Raw genomic sequence first — 20448 nt, 5'->3', positions numbered from 1 at the left:
GCATCTCCAGTAGGGTTGGGAGAGACTCCTGTCTGAAATCCTGGAGGGCCGCTGCAAATCACTCATAGGCCATATTGAGCTAGATGGACCAAAGGCAGTCTCCTCTGTTCCTGTGTTCCTAAAGTCATACTCCCTCTAACAGTAGTCATTTGTGTAGCCATCATGGCTAGTAACCATTGATAATCTACCGTATTTTTCACTCCAAAAGACGCACCAGACCATAAGGCGCACCTAGTTTTGGGAGGAGGAAAACAAGAAAAAATTATTCTGAATCCCAGAAGCCAGAGCAGCAAGAGGGATATGGCTTCTGGGATACTGTGTGGCTGTTCTGGCTTCTGGGATAATCGCGCCAAGCCTCTTCAGGGCAGCGGGATGAAGGCTTCCCCTGCCCGAAGAGGCTGCGAAGAGAAGCCAGGACAGGCGCGTCGCTGACGGGGCGCTGCGCAGTTTTCCCTCTCTGAGACGGAGAACTGCGCAGCGCCCCTCCAGTGAAGCTGGAGAAGGAACAGAAGGAGACCCTTCTGTTCCTCCTCCAGCTTCCAGGACAGGCGCTACGCAGAGAGGGAGAGCTGCGCAGCGCCCCTTCAGTGAAGCGGAAGGAGGAACAGAAGGGGCTCCGTTCCTCCTCCCGCTTCGCTGAAGGGGCGCTGCGCAGCTCTACCTCTCTGCGCAGCACCATTCGCTCCATAAGACGCACTCACGTTTCCCTTTACTTTTTAGGAGGAAAAAAGTGCATCCTATGGAGCCAAAAATACGGTGACCCTCCATGAAGAGCTCTGTCCTCTTAACAGTGAATATGTCCTGGGCTGGTTTGAGGCAGAGGAATGGTGGGAGGAACCACCTGGGGAAACACTAAGGAAAGAAGACTCAGAACCTGGGGAGTGGTGGTGGAACAATGATGAGTGGGCAGAGGGAGAAGGGGGGAAAGACTGGAAAGAGGTAACAAGGCTTGGTGAGCAGGGAGATTTGGTGGTGGAGATAAGTCCAGAAGCAGAGGCAGAAGTTGTGGCAGGCGAGTGGGAGGCCAAGAGGCAGAGATGAGTGCTGCTGCTGAAGAGTCACAGGTGTCTCCCCCCTCCTGCTGTAACAAGCTCTCCTCCATCCTGTTCTCCCAGAACCAGAAGAGGCATGAAATGGGCAGAGCAGAGGCAGGCTGCTGGCAGGCACAGTCTCCGATTGCTTGTAAGAAGCCCTGAAGAGGAGGAGACCTAGACAGCTGTGGGTAGGTGGGGACTTTTAGTCTCGGCAACTGCTGTGCTCATTGGGCCTGAAACTCAGCCAAGTCTGTGCCAGATTGTGTTTTTGCTAATAAAGAGTTAACTCTGAACGGCGTGATTTACTGCTGGCTTACTCTTTGGCAGAGTAGCACCTTTTGGGGCTCAAGAAGAGCAGCCAGGGGGGTACTGCTGCCCCCTTCCATCGGCCACTCTGCCTAATGATTGAGACCCAGCTCTGAGCCTTCTTAGATTCCTTTCTGTCTGGGAGAAGTCGACGGAAAAGCCTGTGTGCAGATCTTCACTGGGAGGTGGTGGTTTCCCTCATAGGATACAGGCCAGCAGGTTCCTGGCAGAAGGTTCTTTGCAGGGAGGCTGCAGTTCTGTGGCTTGCCACACGGGGCAGAGTTCAGTTTCTGACCATTGGTCATAGGAAGCTGCCCTTCAGAAATATAACGGATATAGGTGACTCTGCAAACAAGCTGGCTGTGTAGACAGTATGGAAGAGAAGTGCTTTATTGCTGGGGGAGATCTGAAAGGATAGGTGCAGGCATGCCTTAGGCAGCAAAGAGCACCAGGCCCCCTCAGGGCAGCCATATAATGGGCTCCAGAGAGCTAATTGGAAGGCTATGCATTAAGTTAGTAATAAATATATAAAGAGCAGCAGAGGGAGGTAGTGTGAGCTGACTGAACTAAAAGACCCGAGATCTGAAAGCCTGCTGGACATGGCATGGAGGGGCTTTGTATTATGAGATATGCTTCTCTGGGCACAGCAAACTTTTGCAAGGAAGCATGATGCCGTGGAGTCAGCCACTGGTCCATCTAGCCCATAATTGTCCTCTGGCAGCAACTCTCAAAAGTCTTGAGCAGAGGTCTTTCCCGTCACCTGCTATCGTATCCTGGAGCTCTTGGAACTGAAACAGGGGCTGTTATGCAGAAGATGGGCTTTGCCATTGAGGAATGTCCCCCTCACAGTGCCAGAGCTACCCCTTTCTTCAGATAGGGTAAGGGGAAAAGGACCCCTGGATGGTTAAGTCCAGTCAAATTTTACTATGGGGTGCAGCGCTAGTCTCACTTTCAGGCTGAGGGAGCAGGCAGTTTTTCCAGGTCATGTGGCCAGCATGACTGAACCGCTTCTGGTGTGACGGGACACTGTGATGTAAGCCAGAGCGCGCGGAAACGCCATTTACCTTCCCGACGCAGTGGTACCTATTTATCTACTTTTACTGGCGTGCTTTCGAACTGCTAGGTTGGCAAAAGCTGGGACAGAGCAACGGGAGCTCACCCCATTGCGGGGATTCAAACTGCTGACCTTACGATCAGCAAGCCCAAGAGGCTCAGTGGTTTAGACCACAGCACCACCTGTGTCTTCAGATAACCTGGTCCAGTATTCCTTGAGATCCTTATGTGCAAGTAGCAGGACCTTAAAACTGGTCCAGTAGCTAGAGAACTGTCCTCTTTGAAGCAGGACACTTGGCCAGCCCTACACTGGCCAGAGATGGCAAAAATAAAGAGGGTGAGCTTATCAAACATTTGGCAGGCCCAAATATACAGCTGAGTGGCTGTGGTTATTGTTCCTGATCACAAGCTGTGCAGGAGGCCTGGACTCTGCTATGCTGAATTCCTGCCTCCCCTTATTCCTTGTTGGTTTGTGGTGATTCCCTTTGTCTGTCTTCTGTTTCAAATGCCTTTACATGTAGAACTTTCCTTTGTATTGTTAAATTATCATAGTCTTTGAGATAGGGGCCCTGTGAAATTGGTGTGGGGTTTTTTGCTAAACTGGCACACATGAGTTCTGTACAGGAATGGGGCAAGAATTCAATTCAGTTCATGTTTAGAGGTGACTGTACCACGTTTGTACTTCCTGAAACAATATGCAAGGTGACCGTAACACAATTTGCACTTCTCTGAATGTTGCAGGGCCATTCTCCTGCCAAGTAACATGCGTGAGAATAAATGCACTAAGGTAAAGTGTGTGGGGGAAATGCACATTTAAAATAATAATAATAATGTAGGCAGATCCATTATACTAGGGAGCACCGCTTTGCAAAAAAAAAAGATACATTCAGCAAAATGGCAAACATATGTATATTGTGAGAAATCTGTCCCCAAATGCTAATGAATTTTCACGAAAAAACATGCAAACTGATGCAGATATGTAGAGAAATGAACTGAAGAATGAGAAAGCGAGAGAAACCAAAATTGACAAATTTTGCCCCTTCCTAGCCCAGTAGTAATGACAGCAGCAGCGCCTCCTCTTAAACCAGGATTGTCTTGGCTCCCCTTCCCTTCTGTGTTTCTTGCCTCTCCACAAAAATGCGACTCTTAACCTCCCATCCTTGCAGACATGATGTATATTGTCTTGAAACCGTTCCAAGAGACCTAACAAACAAAACCCTTGACCTCTAAGGAAAGTATTCCTTTTTAAAGTGGGGGGGAAAGGTATTCTTAGAGACGAACTGCTGGGAACCTTTTGAAAGGGAAGGGATGTGTGTGTGTGTGTGCGCGGGGGGGGGGTTGTGTATTTCTTTTCCATGTATACTTAGTGGGTCTTGACGATTACTGTACAAATATTTTGAAAAGAAGCAGCCAAATGGTCGGGAGATACACTAGAGATTGAAGCCATTTTAAGCACAGTGCAAACCTAAGCATCAATTTTTCATGGTTGCATATACTAGTCTCAAATGATTTGTTCCAGCAAGCCACAAAAAGGAATATGTTGTCTTCCAGTTGATTTGGGAAGGGGGTAAAGGCAAAAGGGGGAGGCTTTGTGGCACGGGCTAAAGGTTGCAAAAGGTGACGGAGAGAAAGGGTTAGCACTTTTAAAAATTATATATATATATCGTTTACGTGTCAGATGAAGCCTAAAGCTGCCAGATAGCTTCTTTTCGACAGCTTGGAGTTACTGTTGGGAACAGATCCATGTATGGAAGCGAAAGCAGAAAAGCAGAGATAAGCCGCTATCCAGCTATGCAAACCATGTTTAGAGACACTTAGAGGACAAGCATCCAAACTTCTTTCTTTCTGGTAAATGCAGAGGAGCTATCATATGAAGTTCTCGCTACACGCAGCCCGAAACAGAGGTGCCGAGACTTGACAGGCGGTAAGTGCAGGCGTGGGGCTTGGGGAGGAGAAAAAGGCTTGTTTGCATGACTTTCTGTGAGGAATTCCCAGAGGAGCAGCGTTTGCACTAGAGGCTTTTCATGTGTTTTGTAAGGCTAGAGAGAGAGAGGATTTGGCTGAGGTCCCTGAAGGAATGGCATGGAGCAGTGCTGCTTACCCAAGAGGCAGAGAAACTTCCCCATGGAGGAACCAGGAAAGCAGCAAAACTTAGAGGGGTGGGGGAGATATGCAGAATAGTATTTATATAACGGGTTCCTCTTTGTTGGGATTTGTGAATCGTCTCATTTGAACTCGTCAATGCATACACAATGCCTAAGCCTGCCATTGTATTGTCTTTTCGTGCATCTGTGTGTTTACTGCACACAAAAGTGAGCATCTGGAGGTGCACAATGTGTGTTGCTTTCATGTTTGGCGGCGTGTCCGCCTGAATGCTGTGCGCTGCTGAGCCACGGATTGTAGGAAGAGCTTTTCGTAAACAACGGTGTTTCTTTTGGCAATCCAGGGCTCATTTTTTAAAGCGCAGATCAGTTGATTGCATCCTGCTCAAAGATCTTTAATTGACAGTGGCATGTTGTGGAAGACTCGGTCTCTTCAAAGCGGCAGCACACACCCCGTTGTTGCTCTTTTTCCATCCGAGGCAAGAGTAGGGGAGGGCTTGCTGCCCTCCAGATGTTGTTGGACTCAGCCCCAGCCAGCATGGAGGGGGATCGAGGGTGGTGGGAGTTGTACTCTGTCAACATCTGGAGGGCCACAAGTTCCCCGTCTCTGACTGAAGGGAAGATTTCAGGAGTGTGGACATCTCAGGGAATGGTTCTCCCTAAAGCCAAGCCATATGTTGCTAGACTGAAAGGATAGGGGCATCAGTCAAGCTAATAGATAATCATTATTCCACAGAAAACCTGCCCTTTAAAAATCAAAGTTACAGCAAGTAGTTTGTGTTTTAAATCTTTGGAAGTAAGTTACCTCTGACAAAAGTTGTGTTTGCATGGGTATAAGCTTCCAACTTTTGAAAAAGTTAAATCAGCATGCAAGAGGCAGCTCAGGTTCCTCACGATTTTGGACATGGGCATACAAAACCATGTGGGGAAATTAGGAAAACCGATTCCTTTTGGGACTATCTACTGTAGAGGTGGGGGGGCAGTCATAGCTTGTGGTAACAATTCCTTTCTAAATTTCTTTCCCTTTACAGCAGAAATGAGAGACTGTCCTGTTTTGTCCCTTAAGTTTCTGTTTCCCTTTTTAAATTTTGGGGGATGAGTTTCTAATGCTCCAAACAGTTTCTGAATGGCTGAAAGGTATATATTTTTTATTCAATGAATCATTTAAATATATTATAAAGGAAGGGGGGTGTTTTTTCAAACTTATGTGCCATAAGAGACTTCTATGTGTGCAGTTGAACTTCCTCTTCCTCTCCAGTCCCATATGTCCTCAGAATCAGCTCTGAAGGGTTGGGAGCTCAAGGTCACCCAATGAGCTTCATAGCTGAGTGGGGATTCGAAGCCTGCTGTGCCAGGTTCTAGTTCATGGGTAGGCAAACTAAGGCCTGGGGGCCGGATCCAGCCCAATCGCTTCTAAATCCGGCCTGCGGACAGTCCAGGAATCAGCCTGTTTTGACATGAGTAGAATGTGGCCTTTTATTTAAAATGCAGCTCTGGGTTATTTGTGGGGCCTGCCTGCTGTTTTTACATGAGGAGAATATGTGCTTTTATTTAAAATGCATCTCTGGGTTATTTATGGGGCATAGGAATTCATTATTTTTTTCAAAATATAGTCCGGCCCCCCACAAGGTCTGAGGGACAGTGGACAGGCCCCCTGCTGAAAAAGTTTGCTTACCCCTGTTCTAGTTCAACACTCCAAACCATTACAGTCCTGTAACAGTCATCTACAGTGCCTCTGAATCGGCTCTCAGATCCAGATTTCTATTTGAGGTATAAAGCAGGCTTCCCGTGTGATCTTTTGCCTAATACTGTTTTCCAAATTCCCTCTGAATTATCTGCAACAGAACTGTGTCATTTAGTTGCATGAATATTTCATACTGAACACATTTGCAGTAAACCTAAGAAATACGTGTGAAGCTCTGACAGGCATTTTTCTGCAAAACATCTTCATGTATATGTTTCCCCTTGCTTGAACCATTTCTTTTAAGCATCCCTAAATCGTAGTCATATATTTAAACTACCCATTTCACATATCCCTTCGAGACTCATGTTTACACTTAATTTGAATACTGTTTGTTTAACTCGTGCTTACCATTACGTGCAAGCCAGGCCAGTTAAGTGAAGGTGACAATTTCTGAACGATGGAGCAGCCAAATGCACCTAGAAATGTAAACTTAACTCTGGATGCTGCTAACGACTATAAGTATATCATGCAGGAGTTTGGTTTGCTTAGGAAAGCCAGCAGGAAGAGTTCCAAAAGGCGGCAATATTTCTGAACAATGCAAGCAATGAAACTGTCTCATTATTTAACTGCCGGCCTCAGTCGGAATGAACTTGATAACTCAATGGCTCCACGATGCCAGGGATGAATGAGATTTATGAAAGGTACAAGCTTCATACACAGCGTCAAACTGTGGATAAAACTTTTTTCCAACTTACTTGACCTCTCAGTAAGCTAAAGTCAAAATAAAGGAAGACATGAGCGATACCAGTGTGAGTGCGAGTAAAGATCATGATGAAACACCGAATACCTTGAGAAGACATACTAATCTAGATCCCCAACCCAGTGTCCTCAAGATATTTCAGACTACAACTTGCATCAGCACAACCAGCCTAGCTGGAACTGGTTGGAGTTGTAGTCCAAAGAATCTGGGTGGCACCAGGTTTGGGAAGGCCAGACTAGAGTGAGAGGTAAAGGGACCCCTGACCATTAGGTCCAGTCGTGAACGACTCTGGAGTTGCGGCGCTCATCTTGCTTTATTGGCCGAGGGAGCCGGTGTACAGCTTCCGGGTCATGTGGCCAGCATGACTAAGCCACTTCTGGTGAACCAGAGCAGCACACAGAAACGCCGTTTACCTTCCCGCCGGAGCGGTACCTATTTATCTACTTGCACTTTGACGTGTTTTCAAACTGCTAGATTGGCAGGAGCAGGGACCGAGGAATGGGAGCTCACCCTGTCTCGGGGATTAGAACCACTGACCTTCTGATCAGCAAGTCCTAGGCTTTGTGGTTTAACCCACAGCGCCACCCGTGTCCCCTAGAGTGAGAGGGCCTCCTCAAATACTTATTGAAAACTGCTAAAACCGAATGCCAGTCCTATCATTAGGCAGAGGGAGGTGGTTGCCTCAGGCAGCAGATTTTAGGTGTCATGAAAGGGCAATGAATTGTTATTTAACTTAATACTGTGTTTTTTACTGGCAGGGATGAGGAAATGCACTTGTGGGATTTTCTGCCATGGTCACTGAATGTATTTTGACTTTGGAGGTGGGTTTTATTTACAGTCCCACCTCAGGGCAGCAAACCATCTTGAGGTTCCCGCCGGAGCGGTACCTATTTATCTACTTGCACTTTGACGTGTTTTCAAACTGCTAGATTGGCAGGAGCAGGGACCGAGGAATGGGAGCTCACCCTGTCTCGGGGATTAGAACCACTGACCTTCTGATCAGCAAGTCCTAGGCTTTGTGGTTTAACCCACAGCGCCACCCGTGTCCCCTAGAGTGAGAGGGCCTCCTCAAATACTTATTGAAAACTGCTAAAACCGAATGCCAGTCCTATCATTAGGCAGAGGGAGGTGGTTGCCTCAGGCAGCAGATTTTAGGTGTCATGAAAGGGCAATGAATTGTTATTTAACTTAATACTGTGTTTTTTACTGGCAGGGATGAGGAAATGCACTTGTGGGATTTTCTGCCATGGTCACTGAATGTATTTTGACTTTGGAGGTGGGTTTTATTTACAGTCCCACCTCAGGGCAGCAAACCATCTTGAGTTGGGGCTGCTATGACAGTATGGGTGGTTATGACAATATGGACTGTTTCAACGGTATGGTTCCAAAGTATAGATCTAGTTTACTGTTTTGTAACAGCAGTCATAAAGGGAAATATTGGCAGACTGTATACCTCTAAGTATCTGGATGTCTTTGAGAAGGTCAAATGTTTGCTTATTTTTTGGGGGGGGGACTTTATGCCCATGGGCATAGCCAAGGGGAGCAGGGGGGACAGATGTCCCCCCTAAATCAAGTAAATCAATAAAAATACTTAACTAACTGAGGTTCTGCCTCCTTAACGTGAAGCCTGCCCCCCAAAAAAAAAAAATCCTGGCTGCGCCCATGTTTATACCCCACCTCTCTTTTAAAATGTCAGAGTTCCCTTGGAACAACCATTAAAACAATAAAGTACAGGAAAGCTACAAACTAAAGCTGTAAGAGGATATGAGAGGCAACAGCTAATATTTCAAGGACATAAAAAACGTTCAACAATTCGGCAGGGCAGACGCCTGCCTAAAGTAGGAAGCCTTAATGGGCTGGTGGAAGGGCAAGGAAGGTGAAGTTTGCTAGGCAGGGAGATCCAGAGTCATCAGAAATGATCTATTTCACGTTCCAACCAATCACAACCAAGTCCACAACCAAGTGGACTGTCTGTGCTGCTCACCTGATTTCGCAATAACTGAGTTGCTGCTGTTTACCTAGAGGGTGAGGGGAGAGACAGCAGGGAGATTGCCATGGTGAGAGGTATGTGTGATCTGTGAAAAAGAGGATATACTTGGGAAGAGGGGAAAGGAGAGATGCGTGAAATGTATGAGTCTGTGTGGTATATGTGAGAGAGAAAGAAGCATGTGTGTCTGCAGTCTCTGTGTGTGTGATGAGTATGTATGTACATGTGAGAAAGTGTGGGGTGACCCCCTTGTTTATTATTTCCTGGTACCACTCCTCATTGTTACTAGACAGCGACAGCCTCTTTGTGTGAGGTAGGGGGCAAGGGGGAGGGCCAATCCCAGAGGGAGCAGTGAGGCCTTTGCTCTTTCTCTAATTTTGTGTCATTCCATGCGTGCAATGGCAGCCATGTTGTTTTGCTATGCCCTCTCAGCAGCCATCTTGCCCCAAATAAAACAGAATATCAGAGCACCGTCAGGAGCATGTAGCAAGGGGTGTAGCAGGAGGCTGTCAGCGAACAAGAAATTGGCATGGGCTGCTGTTCCAAATCAGAAGTGTGGGATAGCATTTCGACAATGACAAAATCACGTGGGTACTGTTCACCTGCACGAGCAGCCCATTAACTGGAAGCACCCAGAGAGAGGAGCTCAGAGTTGGTTTTCGAATGCCTTATGCAACCATGTTGGCTGGGGCTGATGGGAGTTGTAGTCCAATAACATCTGAAGGGCACCGCATTGGCTACCCCTGTAGATGGATCCTCATTGCCCCAATGAGTGATTAAGAGGAGGCCATCTATGGCTTCTTCCAGTACCCACGACACAGTCAAGTTACTCCTTGTTATTATAGAATCATAGAATCATAGAGTTGGAAGAGACCACAAGGGCCATCGAGTCCAACCCCCTGCCAAGCAGGAAACACCATCAGAGCACTCCTGACATATGGTTGTCAAGCCTCTGCTTAAAGACCTCCAAAGAAGGAGACTCCACCACAATCCTTGGCAGCAAATTCCACTGTCGAACAGCTCTTACTGTCAGGAAGTTCTTCCTAATGTTTAGGTGGAATCTTCTTTATTGTAGTTTGGATCCACTGCTCCGTGTCCTCTTCTCTGGAGCAGCAGAAAACAACCTTTCTCCCTCCTGTATGTGACATCCTTTTATATATTTGAACATGGCTATCATATCACCCCTTAACCTCCTCTTCTCGGGAGCCTTTTCCTTTGCAGCTAATTCGTATCTTGCCAGAGTTTGAGATTCCTTCCATGTGATGTGACTCAGCCTCACCGAGAGTCTGTGCTTTGCCCATGGAGTGAGGAAATCTCCTGAACTTAGGGAATTAATCACAGGTGACATCACTCCATACCACTTATGGCCTTTCTAGGAAGTTATCGTTTCTTTCTTTGGAAATGCTGCTTTTTGTATATGCTTGTTTAGGGAAGTTTTTAATATTTAATGCTGTATTGGGAGCCACCCAGAGTGGCTGGGGAAACTCAGCCAGATGGGCGGGGCATAACTAATAAATTATTATTATTATTATTATTATTATTATTATTATTATTATTAATTCTGCTGTTTCTCCAATGTCAGCCAAAGCTGTTACTTGGACATGGAGCTGTAAAAGCACTTGAAAAGTGCAACCTTCTCCAGGCAAAGGAGGTTCTGGGAGAACTCTGTTCCTTCTCTAGCACTTTGACCCCCTCACCTCAGATGCCCCCCACCCAAGGCTGTCCTTTTCTTTATACTGCATCACCATCCCCAGGCCTGATAACGAAGCTGGCTTGGCTTGCTTCTGGAAGGAGGAAACAGAAAGATGAATATATAAATGGGAAAAGTGCACAGAAATATGAATATATATGAGTCAAAATAACACACACAATTGCCAAGTATTAGGAGGAACTGTTTGCAAAAATGTGCGTATTAGCCAAAGTATTTTTATGAGGGATTTTTTTTTAAAAAAAAAAATTGCATATGGCTGCAGAAATATGGAGAACTGAATTTAAGACTGGGAAAATTAGAAGCCTGGAGAACTGAAACTGACAGATCCTTCCATCTCTACCAGCAATGAAAAAAAAACAAAAAAAACAGCACCTGCGTGTCTTCTCCGACAGACTGGAAATGGCAATTTCTCATAGGTATAATGGATAAAAGTACTGCCAAAGACATGCTGAGGTGAAATATCTACATGTGCAACTTAGGGGGGCCAGATGCAATACCGCCGCACGATTTCTGTTCTCATCCTGAAGCAAAGTTCCTAACCTGAGGTACTATTTCTGTGTTAGCAGAGTCTGTAACCTGAAGCTTCTGTAACCCAAGGTACCACTGTACTTTGTTATCTACCCCTTCAGTTTACAACCAGGGGCAACAAATGGAAGGTTCTGCACTTATGCAAGAAGAACCAGCTGCACAAATTTAAAATGGGGAACACCTCCTGGCTTGCCAGTAGTACATGTGAAAAGAATCTAGGTGTTTTAGCATACCGCAAGCTTAACATGAGTCCACAGTATGATGCTGCAGCAAAAAAAGCTAATGAAATGGAAGTACCGTATTTTTCCGTGTATAAGATGAATATTTTTTTTAAAAAAAAATATGTTAAAAATCGGGAGTCATCTTATACATGGATAGTGCACTGTGGGGACGGGCGATTGGTTGACGCCGCAAGCAGGAGATAGTCATCAGCACTCAGGCAGGTGATTTGTGGCTGTAGCAAGGGCTGTTATTGATTAGCTGCCGCTGCAGCAGGCAATTGGCGGGTGCTGGTGGCGACCTGATTGGTGGCTTTGGCGACGCATGATATTGTCTGCGGTTGTCTGCTGGGTGAGCAATTTTCGGCACCCCCCCCCCAAAGAGAGCTTAACAACTCTTTGCAATCTCCCCCCATTTTCTTAATTTGGAGTCCCCGAAAATAGGGGGCCTCTTATACACGGGGGCATGTTATACACGGAAAAATACGGTATAGTGTCCTGCTCAAGAGAAGTAATAGTACCAGTCTCTTCTGCCTTGGTCAGACCACACCTGGAGTATTGTGTCAGATTCTGGGTGACAGGAAACACGTGCAGAGGAGAGTAACCAAGATGATCAAAGGTCTGGAAACCAAGACTTATGAGGAACGGTTGAGACAGTTGGGTACCTTTAACATGGGAAAGCGTGGGGGGTGCAGGGGGGCCGGCCGCACCGGGCGCAACATCTGGGGGGGGGGCGCTCACCGCCTCCGGAGTCGACAAAGAGCCTCGGGCGCAGAGTTTAACTCTGAGCTGCCTGTGATGTGGGGGGCACGACTGTTCCGCGGGGGGCGGGGCGTGGATCTGTACCATTCGCCGCTTTGATCTGGCGCCTTTTGTGGAGAGCACAAGATGGGCACGTCGCCTTGCGGGAGCCGAGGAGAGGCACCTGGTTCAGTCCCACGGGGCGCGCTTCTCTTGCGAGCCCCCCCAGCCGCCTCCCGCTGCCCACTCCGCGCTTCTCCACACCCACCCCTTCTCCTCGCTGTCAGCAGCCGTCTGTGTCTGATTCGAGAGGAGAACGGAGGCGAGGCAAGGCGGCTGCAGCCAGCGACCCCCCTCCGCCACCCGCCCCGGGGCTACCAGAAGCCCCCCTCGGCTGAGGACAGAGAGCACGCCTGCTCTTCCCTGCGCACCGCTGCCCCATTGGAAGGGCGGCGGAGGAGCTGCAAGCCGGGGTGCGCGCCATGAGCCCCAGCCTTGGGGTTCAGGGGCCAGTGGTGGAAGCAGGGAGCGGCCCCCACCCCAGGGCCTGGCAGTCGCAGGCCAGCCGGCCTGGCCGTGAACCCCCCGCGGATGCGAGGCAACTAAGGTGAGCGGATGCGAGGCGGCGGACCCACAGATGGTGCGGCGCTTTCCCCGGGTTGCTGGGCGTGGGGAGCCCTCGGGGCGCGGAAAGAGGCAGTGCTCCTGGCCGCAGGTCCAAGGCTTGGCTGCTGACCGCCTCTCGCGGCGGGAGGGAGTTGCGCTGCCACCGCCACCACCACCCGCAAGGAGCCAGCCACTCGCTACCCGCGAGGCTCCTCTCTGGCCGGCCTGCCAGCTGGGCTCATCCTCCTTGCCAGCGCAGGCGGCGGGCTCTGCTCCCGGGGGACCTCCCGGGGGAGCGCAGCAAAGGGGTGCCCTTCTCATCCTCCCCAGCAAAGGGGCACAAGCAAAGGGCACGTCCCGGCGCCGTGGTCGTGCCCTTTGCTCCGCTGCGAGCCACACTGCCACTTGCCTTCGCCTTTCACAACAGCCCCGCAGGGTAGCCCAGGCTGCAAGGTCAACCCAGCGAGAACTCTCCGAGGCTTCTCTCGGGCCCCAGACCAGCCCTCCAGCGCCACCACGGCCGGTCTCTTGAGTCCGTTGCCAGGCCACAGAGGGCCAGCAGCCAAGCCTGACAAGCGCAGAATATAGAGGCTTGGGGGGGGGGGCCATGGCATGGGGCGCAAATTACTTGCCTTGCCCCGGGTTAGGGGAAGCAAATTACTTGCCTTGTCCCGGGTGCTGACAACCCACGCTACGCCGCTGATGGGAAAGAGGAGATATATTCAGATATCTCAAGGGCTGTCACATGGAAGAAGAAGAAGAGGAGTTTGGATTTGATATCCCGCTTTATCACTACCTTAAGGAGTCTCAAAGCAGCTTTCATTCTCCTTTCCCTTCCTCCCCCACAACAAACACTCTGTGAGGTGAGTGAGGCTGAGAGACTTCAGAGTAGTGTGACTGGCACAAGGTCACCCAGCAGCTGCATGTGGAGGAGCGGAGACACGAACCCGGTTCACCAGATTACGAGTCCATTGTTCCTAACCACTACACCACACTGGAACATGGCACAAGCTTGTTTACTTCTGCTCCAGCATGTAAGACCCAAACCAATGGCTTTAAGTTACAATAAAGGAGATTTCAACTAAACATCAGTAAGAACTTTCAGATGTTAAGAACCATTCAACAGTAAGGACTCCTACGGGAGGTTGTGGACTCTCCTTCATTAGATGTTTTGAAGCAGGGTTGGGTGGTCATCTATAACAGACGCCTTAGATAAGATCTCTGCATTGCAGGGGGTTGGACTAGATGACCCCCAGAGTTCCTTCCAACTCTGCAATTTATAACTATAAATTCTATACTCATCTTCCAGTATAGTCTGTGAGGTTCCCTTCCCTTTGATTTCCAGAACAATGCAGTTTGCTGCTTCTGTGGGTGCCATCGGTAATAGCATTCAGATGAAAACCACATGCCGTATTCAAGCTCTCTCACAAGAGAGAATCTGCTTCCTATCAGAAATATAAACATAGATTTAGTTTCTGGCATTTACCTTCCCTGTGTGCTTTCCCATGCCTCAGTAAAGCCAAGAGGCAGAAAATGTCTTATCGTAAACTCCAATGGATCTTTGTACATATGTCACTGTCAACATTTGTAGACTGAAGGAGAGATCTGCCTGCTGGCATGTTAATTTATTTTACCTTAAGCCAATGAATCCAAGTAAAACAGTAGACCCAAGTTACAAGGACCACATTTATTTTATTTTATTTAAAAAACCATTTTGCCCTGCCTATATTCCCAAAGGAATGGAAGACAGCCAACAGATCCGAAGTATAAAAACAGACAGCCACCCCCAAATTAAACCCAATCGCAAAATCAAAATATAAACATGAACAACGAAAATCAATTTTCATACCCACACAGGAGGGGGGAAATGGAAGTACAGAACAGCTGTCTAAACACTAAACCGAACCAGCAAAAGACCATTCAACCAAAGGCCTTTTCAAAAAATCAGGACTTCACCAGTCACCTGAAACAATGCAAAGTAGGTCAATCACACAATTGCTGGTGTTTGGGAAGAGCTGAGGTACAGTGGTCAATCACAGGCTCTGCTTGCAAACGGTCCCCAGGTTCAGACCTCAACATCTCCAGATGTGACTGGCAAAGACTCTGGCCTCCAGACCCTGTGTACAATACTGAACTAGATGGACTGGTGACAGGAACGAACCTGCAATAAAACACACCGCGCAAGTTGGAGTTGACCCTTTATCAGCAAGAACATTATCTGCACAGACTTGGTGGAATGTCAGGCCTAATTTGCACAGCAGTAGGTCTTGCCCCATGGATCAGGTGCTGAGACTGAAAGCCCCTGCCTCCCCACAGCCAGCTAAGTCCCCTCCCCACTGGGGTTTCCCCCAAGCAATTGGAGACTGGGCCTGTGTGAATCCGAGCTCTCCCTTTTCATGCCTCTTCTGGTTCTGGAAGACAGGGGGGAGGGGAGCTGGTTCCAGTGGAGAGGGAGACACCTGTGACTCTTCAGCAGCCTGACACCTCCCTGACTCTTAACCTCTCTCCTCTCACCTGACTGCTTCAGCTTCTGCTTCTGCTTCTGCCTCTGATTCTGTTCTTCTCTCTACCATGGACTCTCCCATCTCACTAAGCCCTGTTACCTCCTCAGCTTCCAACACCCCCTCTTCCCAGTGTTCTCCATCTGACTTCTCATTCTGGTCCGACCACCACTCCCCGGGCTCTGAGCCTTCTTCCCTTAGTTATTCCCCAGCTGGTTCTTCCCAGCATTCCTCTGTGTCCAATCAGTCCATGTGTCAGGGACTGGGCAGAGGAGGAATGGTGGAGACCGCCTCCCCAGCCTGACCCTACCAGAGAAGAAGGAGCCAGAATTACAACAGGGAGAAAGGTCACAACTCAGAAGCAGATGAGGGGGAAAACTGGGAACTAATGGGTGAGGAGGAGGTGGAGGAAGAAGAAGAAGAAGAGACGGCTGACAAACTCAGCGTCTTTAGAAAGCATTCCAGACCCCTCCTCCCAGAACCCAGCGGGCATTGAAAGTAGGAGAGCAGAGAGCTCAGAGGCAGAGGGCACATCTTAGCACCCATAGTGATGACGCATAATGGGAGAAGGTGGAGACTCACTTGGAGCAATGCCATTATTCCGAGAGGCCGCATTCCCAAGCTGGAGCGGCGGCGCCAGCAAAGTGCTATGTACAGCGCATGTGCGGCGTCACTACGCATGGCACATGTGTATAGAGCTGCACATGTGCTGTACATAGTGGTTTGCCGCCGACACCGGGATCCTCTGCTCACGGCTGCAGCCACGAACGGAGGATGCTCCACATGTGGTTGCGGAGGTGCAATGGCTGCGCCGCCGCGACGGGGCGCCTTCTTGTCACCCCCACAGACGTGGCACCGGGAGTGCACCACCACCACCCCATTGCGACGCCGCTGCATTCCACTTGTCCAACACTTGACTTCAACCCTTAATATATACCAAATGGGCATACCTATAATTGAATTACAGATAGGTAGCCGTGTTGGTCTGCCATAGTCAAAACAAAAATTCCTTCCAGTAGCACCTTAAAGACCAACTAGGTTAGTACTTGGTATGAGCTTTTGTGTGCATGCACACTTCTTCAGATACACTGAAACAGAAGTCAATACATTGACTTCTGCGGTACATTGACGATATTTTTATCATCTGGACACATGGTCAACAGACCCTGGACACCTTCCACCAGAAATTCAATGATTTTCACCCCACAATCAACCTAACAATGAATCAATCTATGCAAGAAATACATTTTTTGGACACTGCTATAAAAATACAGGATGGGCACATAGACACCACCTTATACCGTAAACCAACTGACCGACAAACATATCTACATGCCTCTAGCTACCATCCCAAACATACCAAACAGTCCATTGTATATAGCCAGGCACTACGTTACAGCCGCATCTGCTCCAATTCTACAGACAGAGACTCTCACCTAAGAGATCTACAGCAAACCTTTTTAGAACTAAAATACCCAGCAGATGAAGTTAGATAACAGATCAACAGAGCCAGACTGATACCCAGAGAGAACTTGCTGCAAGACAGACCCAAAAAAGAAAATAACAGAACACCTCTAGTCATCACATACAGCTCCCAAGTTAAAACAGTACAACGCATCATCAGAGATCTACAACCTCTCCTGGACAATGACAATTCTCTTTCTCAAGCTCTGGGAGGAAGACCTTTCATAGCCTACAGACAGCCACCCAATCTTAAACAACTCCTAACCCACAATAATACTACAACCAGACTTAACACGGACACTGGCACCAGAGCCTGCAATAAACCCAGATGCCAACTTTGCTGCCACATACACCCGGACAACACCATTACTGGCCCCAACAACATCACACATACCATCTCGGGACTATTTAATTGCTCATCGTCTAACATTGTGTATGCCATCAAATGCCAGCAGTGTCCTTCAGCTCTCTATATTGGACAAACAGGCCAAACCTTACGCCAAAGGATAAACGGACATAAATCTGACATCAGGAATCACAAGACAGAGAAACCAGTAGGAGAACACTTCAATCTCCCAGGACATTCTATACAAGATCTCAAAGTAGCTGTTCTATTACAAAGGAATTTCAGAAATAGACTGGAAAGAGAAGCTCCTGAATTGCAACTTATTACCAAACTTAAAACCATGGAGAGACCTGGTCTGAACAAAGACATTGGATTCTTATCTCATTATACATGACAAAGCCATTTTTTACCTTCTCACCCCATGCTTTTTCCTGTAAGACCTATTGCAGTCATTAAGAGTCGTCAACAGGCTCATCACAGCTATCTGCCAATCACCCATTCCCACCACCCTTCTGAGCAATACCCCTCCCCACCTTCTCACTATATAGAAGGGTCTAGTGACTTCTGTTTCAGTGTATCTGAAGAAGTGTGCATGCACACGAAAGCTCATACCAAGAACTAACTTAGTTGGTCTTTAAGGTGCTACTGGAAGGAATTTTTTGTTTTGACTATAATTGAATGGTATTGATTATACAGCACTATATTTAACTAGCTAAGGACCTATCCATCTGTGGTGTGATGAGAAAGTGGATTCTGCACCTAGTAAGTATTGCAATTGGAGATATATAAACTGCCCAGTGTGTGTTTCTATAGGAAAGTCTGTTCTCTGCAGATGCATAAGAAGAGCTAGTTTCTTACGCCTTGCTTGCAAGACGGTTCTACTCAGCATATTGTTTACTGTTGCTGCAATACACACAACTGTGAACTCTATTTCCCACTCTTCACAAGGCCAGTTTGGAGGAAGAAGTGATACTTGTTCATCAAGCACTCAGCATAATTAAAGCTACTTGAAGCTGTTAGGTGGGGATATTGATCTGCTGCATGCAGTTTAGTTAGGTGGCTTGCTATCTGACTCGCCTTTGGCAACGGCATGCGTGGGGTTAGGAAAATAAAATAAACGGCAGCATAATCCTATACCCAGTGCTTTTTTTCTGGAGGGGACGCAGGGGTACGCATACCCCTAAACATTTTGTGAATCTAAGTTTGGCCTCATTGAGAGGCAGTATTTCAATATGAGTAGGAAAATGAGAGTACCCCGAAACATTTTTTTTAAGGAAAAAAAGCGTTGCCTATACCTGTCTAATTAGTACCAGTAAGCCTGAGTTTGATGGGGTTTACCAATCTCAGTCTCTCATTCTACCAAGCAACTTGTGTTGTAGAACATTATTTACATATATACATTAGAAATGGAATAGAAAAGGAGGGATGACGACGCATAAACATTAGCATTCCATACAATATAGAAATATTAAACTATATCTCCCACTAGTGACATCAAGTGAGTTTGTGCGCTTTTCATTGTCAGTGTTATGTACTGAGCTGAATCCTAGAACAATAGGATCCAGAATGCAGCAGTCTTATTGGTCCGTAGGAGCCACCCAATCCAGCTCCAGGTGGAAGTGAATCCGCAACCTGATTGGCCTGCAGAAGCAGCCAATCAGGCTTCTGGAGGAAGTGAATCCACAACCTGATTGGTCTACAGGAGCAGCCCGGAATTAGCCAACCATGCAGGGCCCTTTGTGTAAATAATGTATATATAGCTAGACGTTTTGGGGAAAGTGTCATTCATTGCTACCACAAGCTGAATAAGGAGCATAAAATTCACACTTGACTCCAAGTATATTTCAGTTGGACAAGGAAAATCATGTTAGTTGGCGTGTTTCTCTGTTTGTATTGCTTGCCGGGAAATTAAGAGACAAATTTGTGGCTCAACTCCCCCCCCCAAAAAAAAAGGGGGGGTGGCTTATAGCTAAACAGATAAAACTGCTACTACTTCAATTCCTGCATACTAACCAGCAATGGAAAATAAAAACTTGAACCCTGACACTCCCCTCCCTGCCCAGTAACCTGTAGTCTGGAAGAGTCAGCCATGTCAACCTGACTTTCTGTTTCTTTCTTTGCCTTTTTGTTTTTCATTTCCCACTCCACCCAGAAGTCAAAGCAAGCTGCTGTGAATCAGTGGGAAGAGCAGGAAATCAAAGCAGGAAGAGATGGCAAAAGTTTTGCCTGACCTGCAGTTGTTTCTGGCTGCTCCTCCTCTCCTGTTTCTGCCGAGGGTCTACAGAAAAGCATCTAGATATTACTGTATTACGACTACTAATATTTCTGCTGCGGCAGCAAGTGGGGCTTGCAACAAAACGTTGCAGCATGCAGTACTCCTGCTCAGGGCACCAGCCAATAAACCATGTCCTCTTCCTTTCCATTCACCACTTCTATCAGTTCTTATGGTCTCTCCTTTAGTATAGTCCCATCATCCCATGCTCACTGGGCCTGCTTCACCCCCACTGGGCTGTTTTCAGGGGAAGGTTGCCCTGAGAGCCAGTGTGGTGTAGTGGTTAAGAGCGGTAGTCTCGTAATCTGGGGAACCAGGTTCGCTTCCCCGCTCCTCCACATGCAGCTGCTGGGTGACCTTGGGCTAGTCACACTTCTCTGAAGTCTCTCAGCCCCACTCACCTCACAGAGTGTTTGTTGTGGGGGAGGAAGGGAAAGGAGAATGTTAGCCGCTTTGAGACTCCTTAAAGGGAGTGAAAGGCGGGATATCAAATCCAAACTCTTCTTCTTCTTCTCCCCATTGTGGATTTTGTACTTCTGCAAATGCTGGGGTTCCCTCAGACCTCCTGAAACCTCCTCCAAGTGTTTGGGTGTTGTCGTTTTTCCTTTTAAAAAAAATTATTCAATTTTAACAATATAACAATTTGACAATGTGTGGCATTTGTGCAATCTCAGTCTGGAAAACGACATAGCAAATAAGAAACATTTCTGATCAAGATATTATATAATTATAGTTAACAACAACAACAACAACAACAACAACGAGAAAACAAAGAGAGGGAGAAAATAAAGGCAGAGAAAGAAATAGGCATTTAAAAATCTGTGAATGGGCGGAGAAATCGTACAACATTTCTTGGGTACATTTGTCAACAGAGTTGATTCTTGCTACCCAATGATCCACACTCAGAACATTATTACTATATTGTATTATTAATAATAGCAACACTAATAACACTTAGCATTTGAATAAATTTAAAAAAATAAAAAATTGTCCAGTAGCACCTTAGAGACCAACTAAGTTTGTTCTGGGTACAGTATAAGCTTCCGTGTGCATGCACACTTCCTCAGATACACTGAAACATGATACAGTATAAGGGTCTGGTGACTTCTGTTTCAGTGTATCTGAAGAAGTGTGC

At 47.3% G+C, this 20448-nt stretch overlaps 1 protein-coding gene across 1 annotated transcript in view; it reads left to right on the top strand.

The window, feature by feature from the left end:
- Nucleotides 1-4072: 4072 nt before the first annotated feature.
- Nucleotides 4073-20448, top strand: part of SLC8A1 (solute carrier family 8 member A1) — a 299351-nt gene continuing 282975 nt past the window's right edge. Inside the window, exon 1 of the mRNA XM_079968542.1 lies at nt 4073-4317. The gene's annotated coding sequence lies outside the window, so the exon portion shown is untranslated. The remainder of the gene's footprint in view (nt 4318-20448) is intronic.

Source organism: Podarcis cretensis (genome assembly GCF_951804945.1).
Source record: "Podarcis cretensis genome assembly, chromosome: 3".
NCBI classification, from domain to species: domain Eukaryota; kingdom Metazoa; phylum Chordata; class Lepidosauria; order Squamata; family Lacertidae; genus Podarcis; species Podarcis cretensis.
This window is presented reverse-complemented; position numbering and strand designations above follow the sequence as displayed.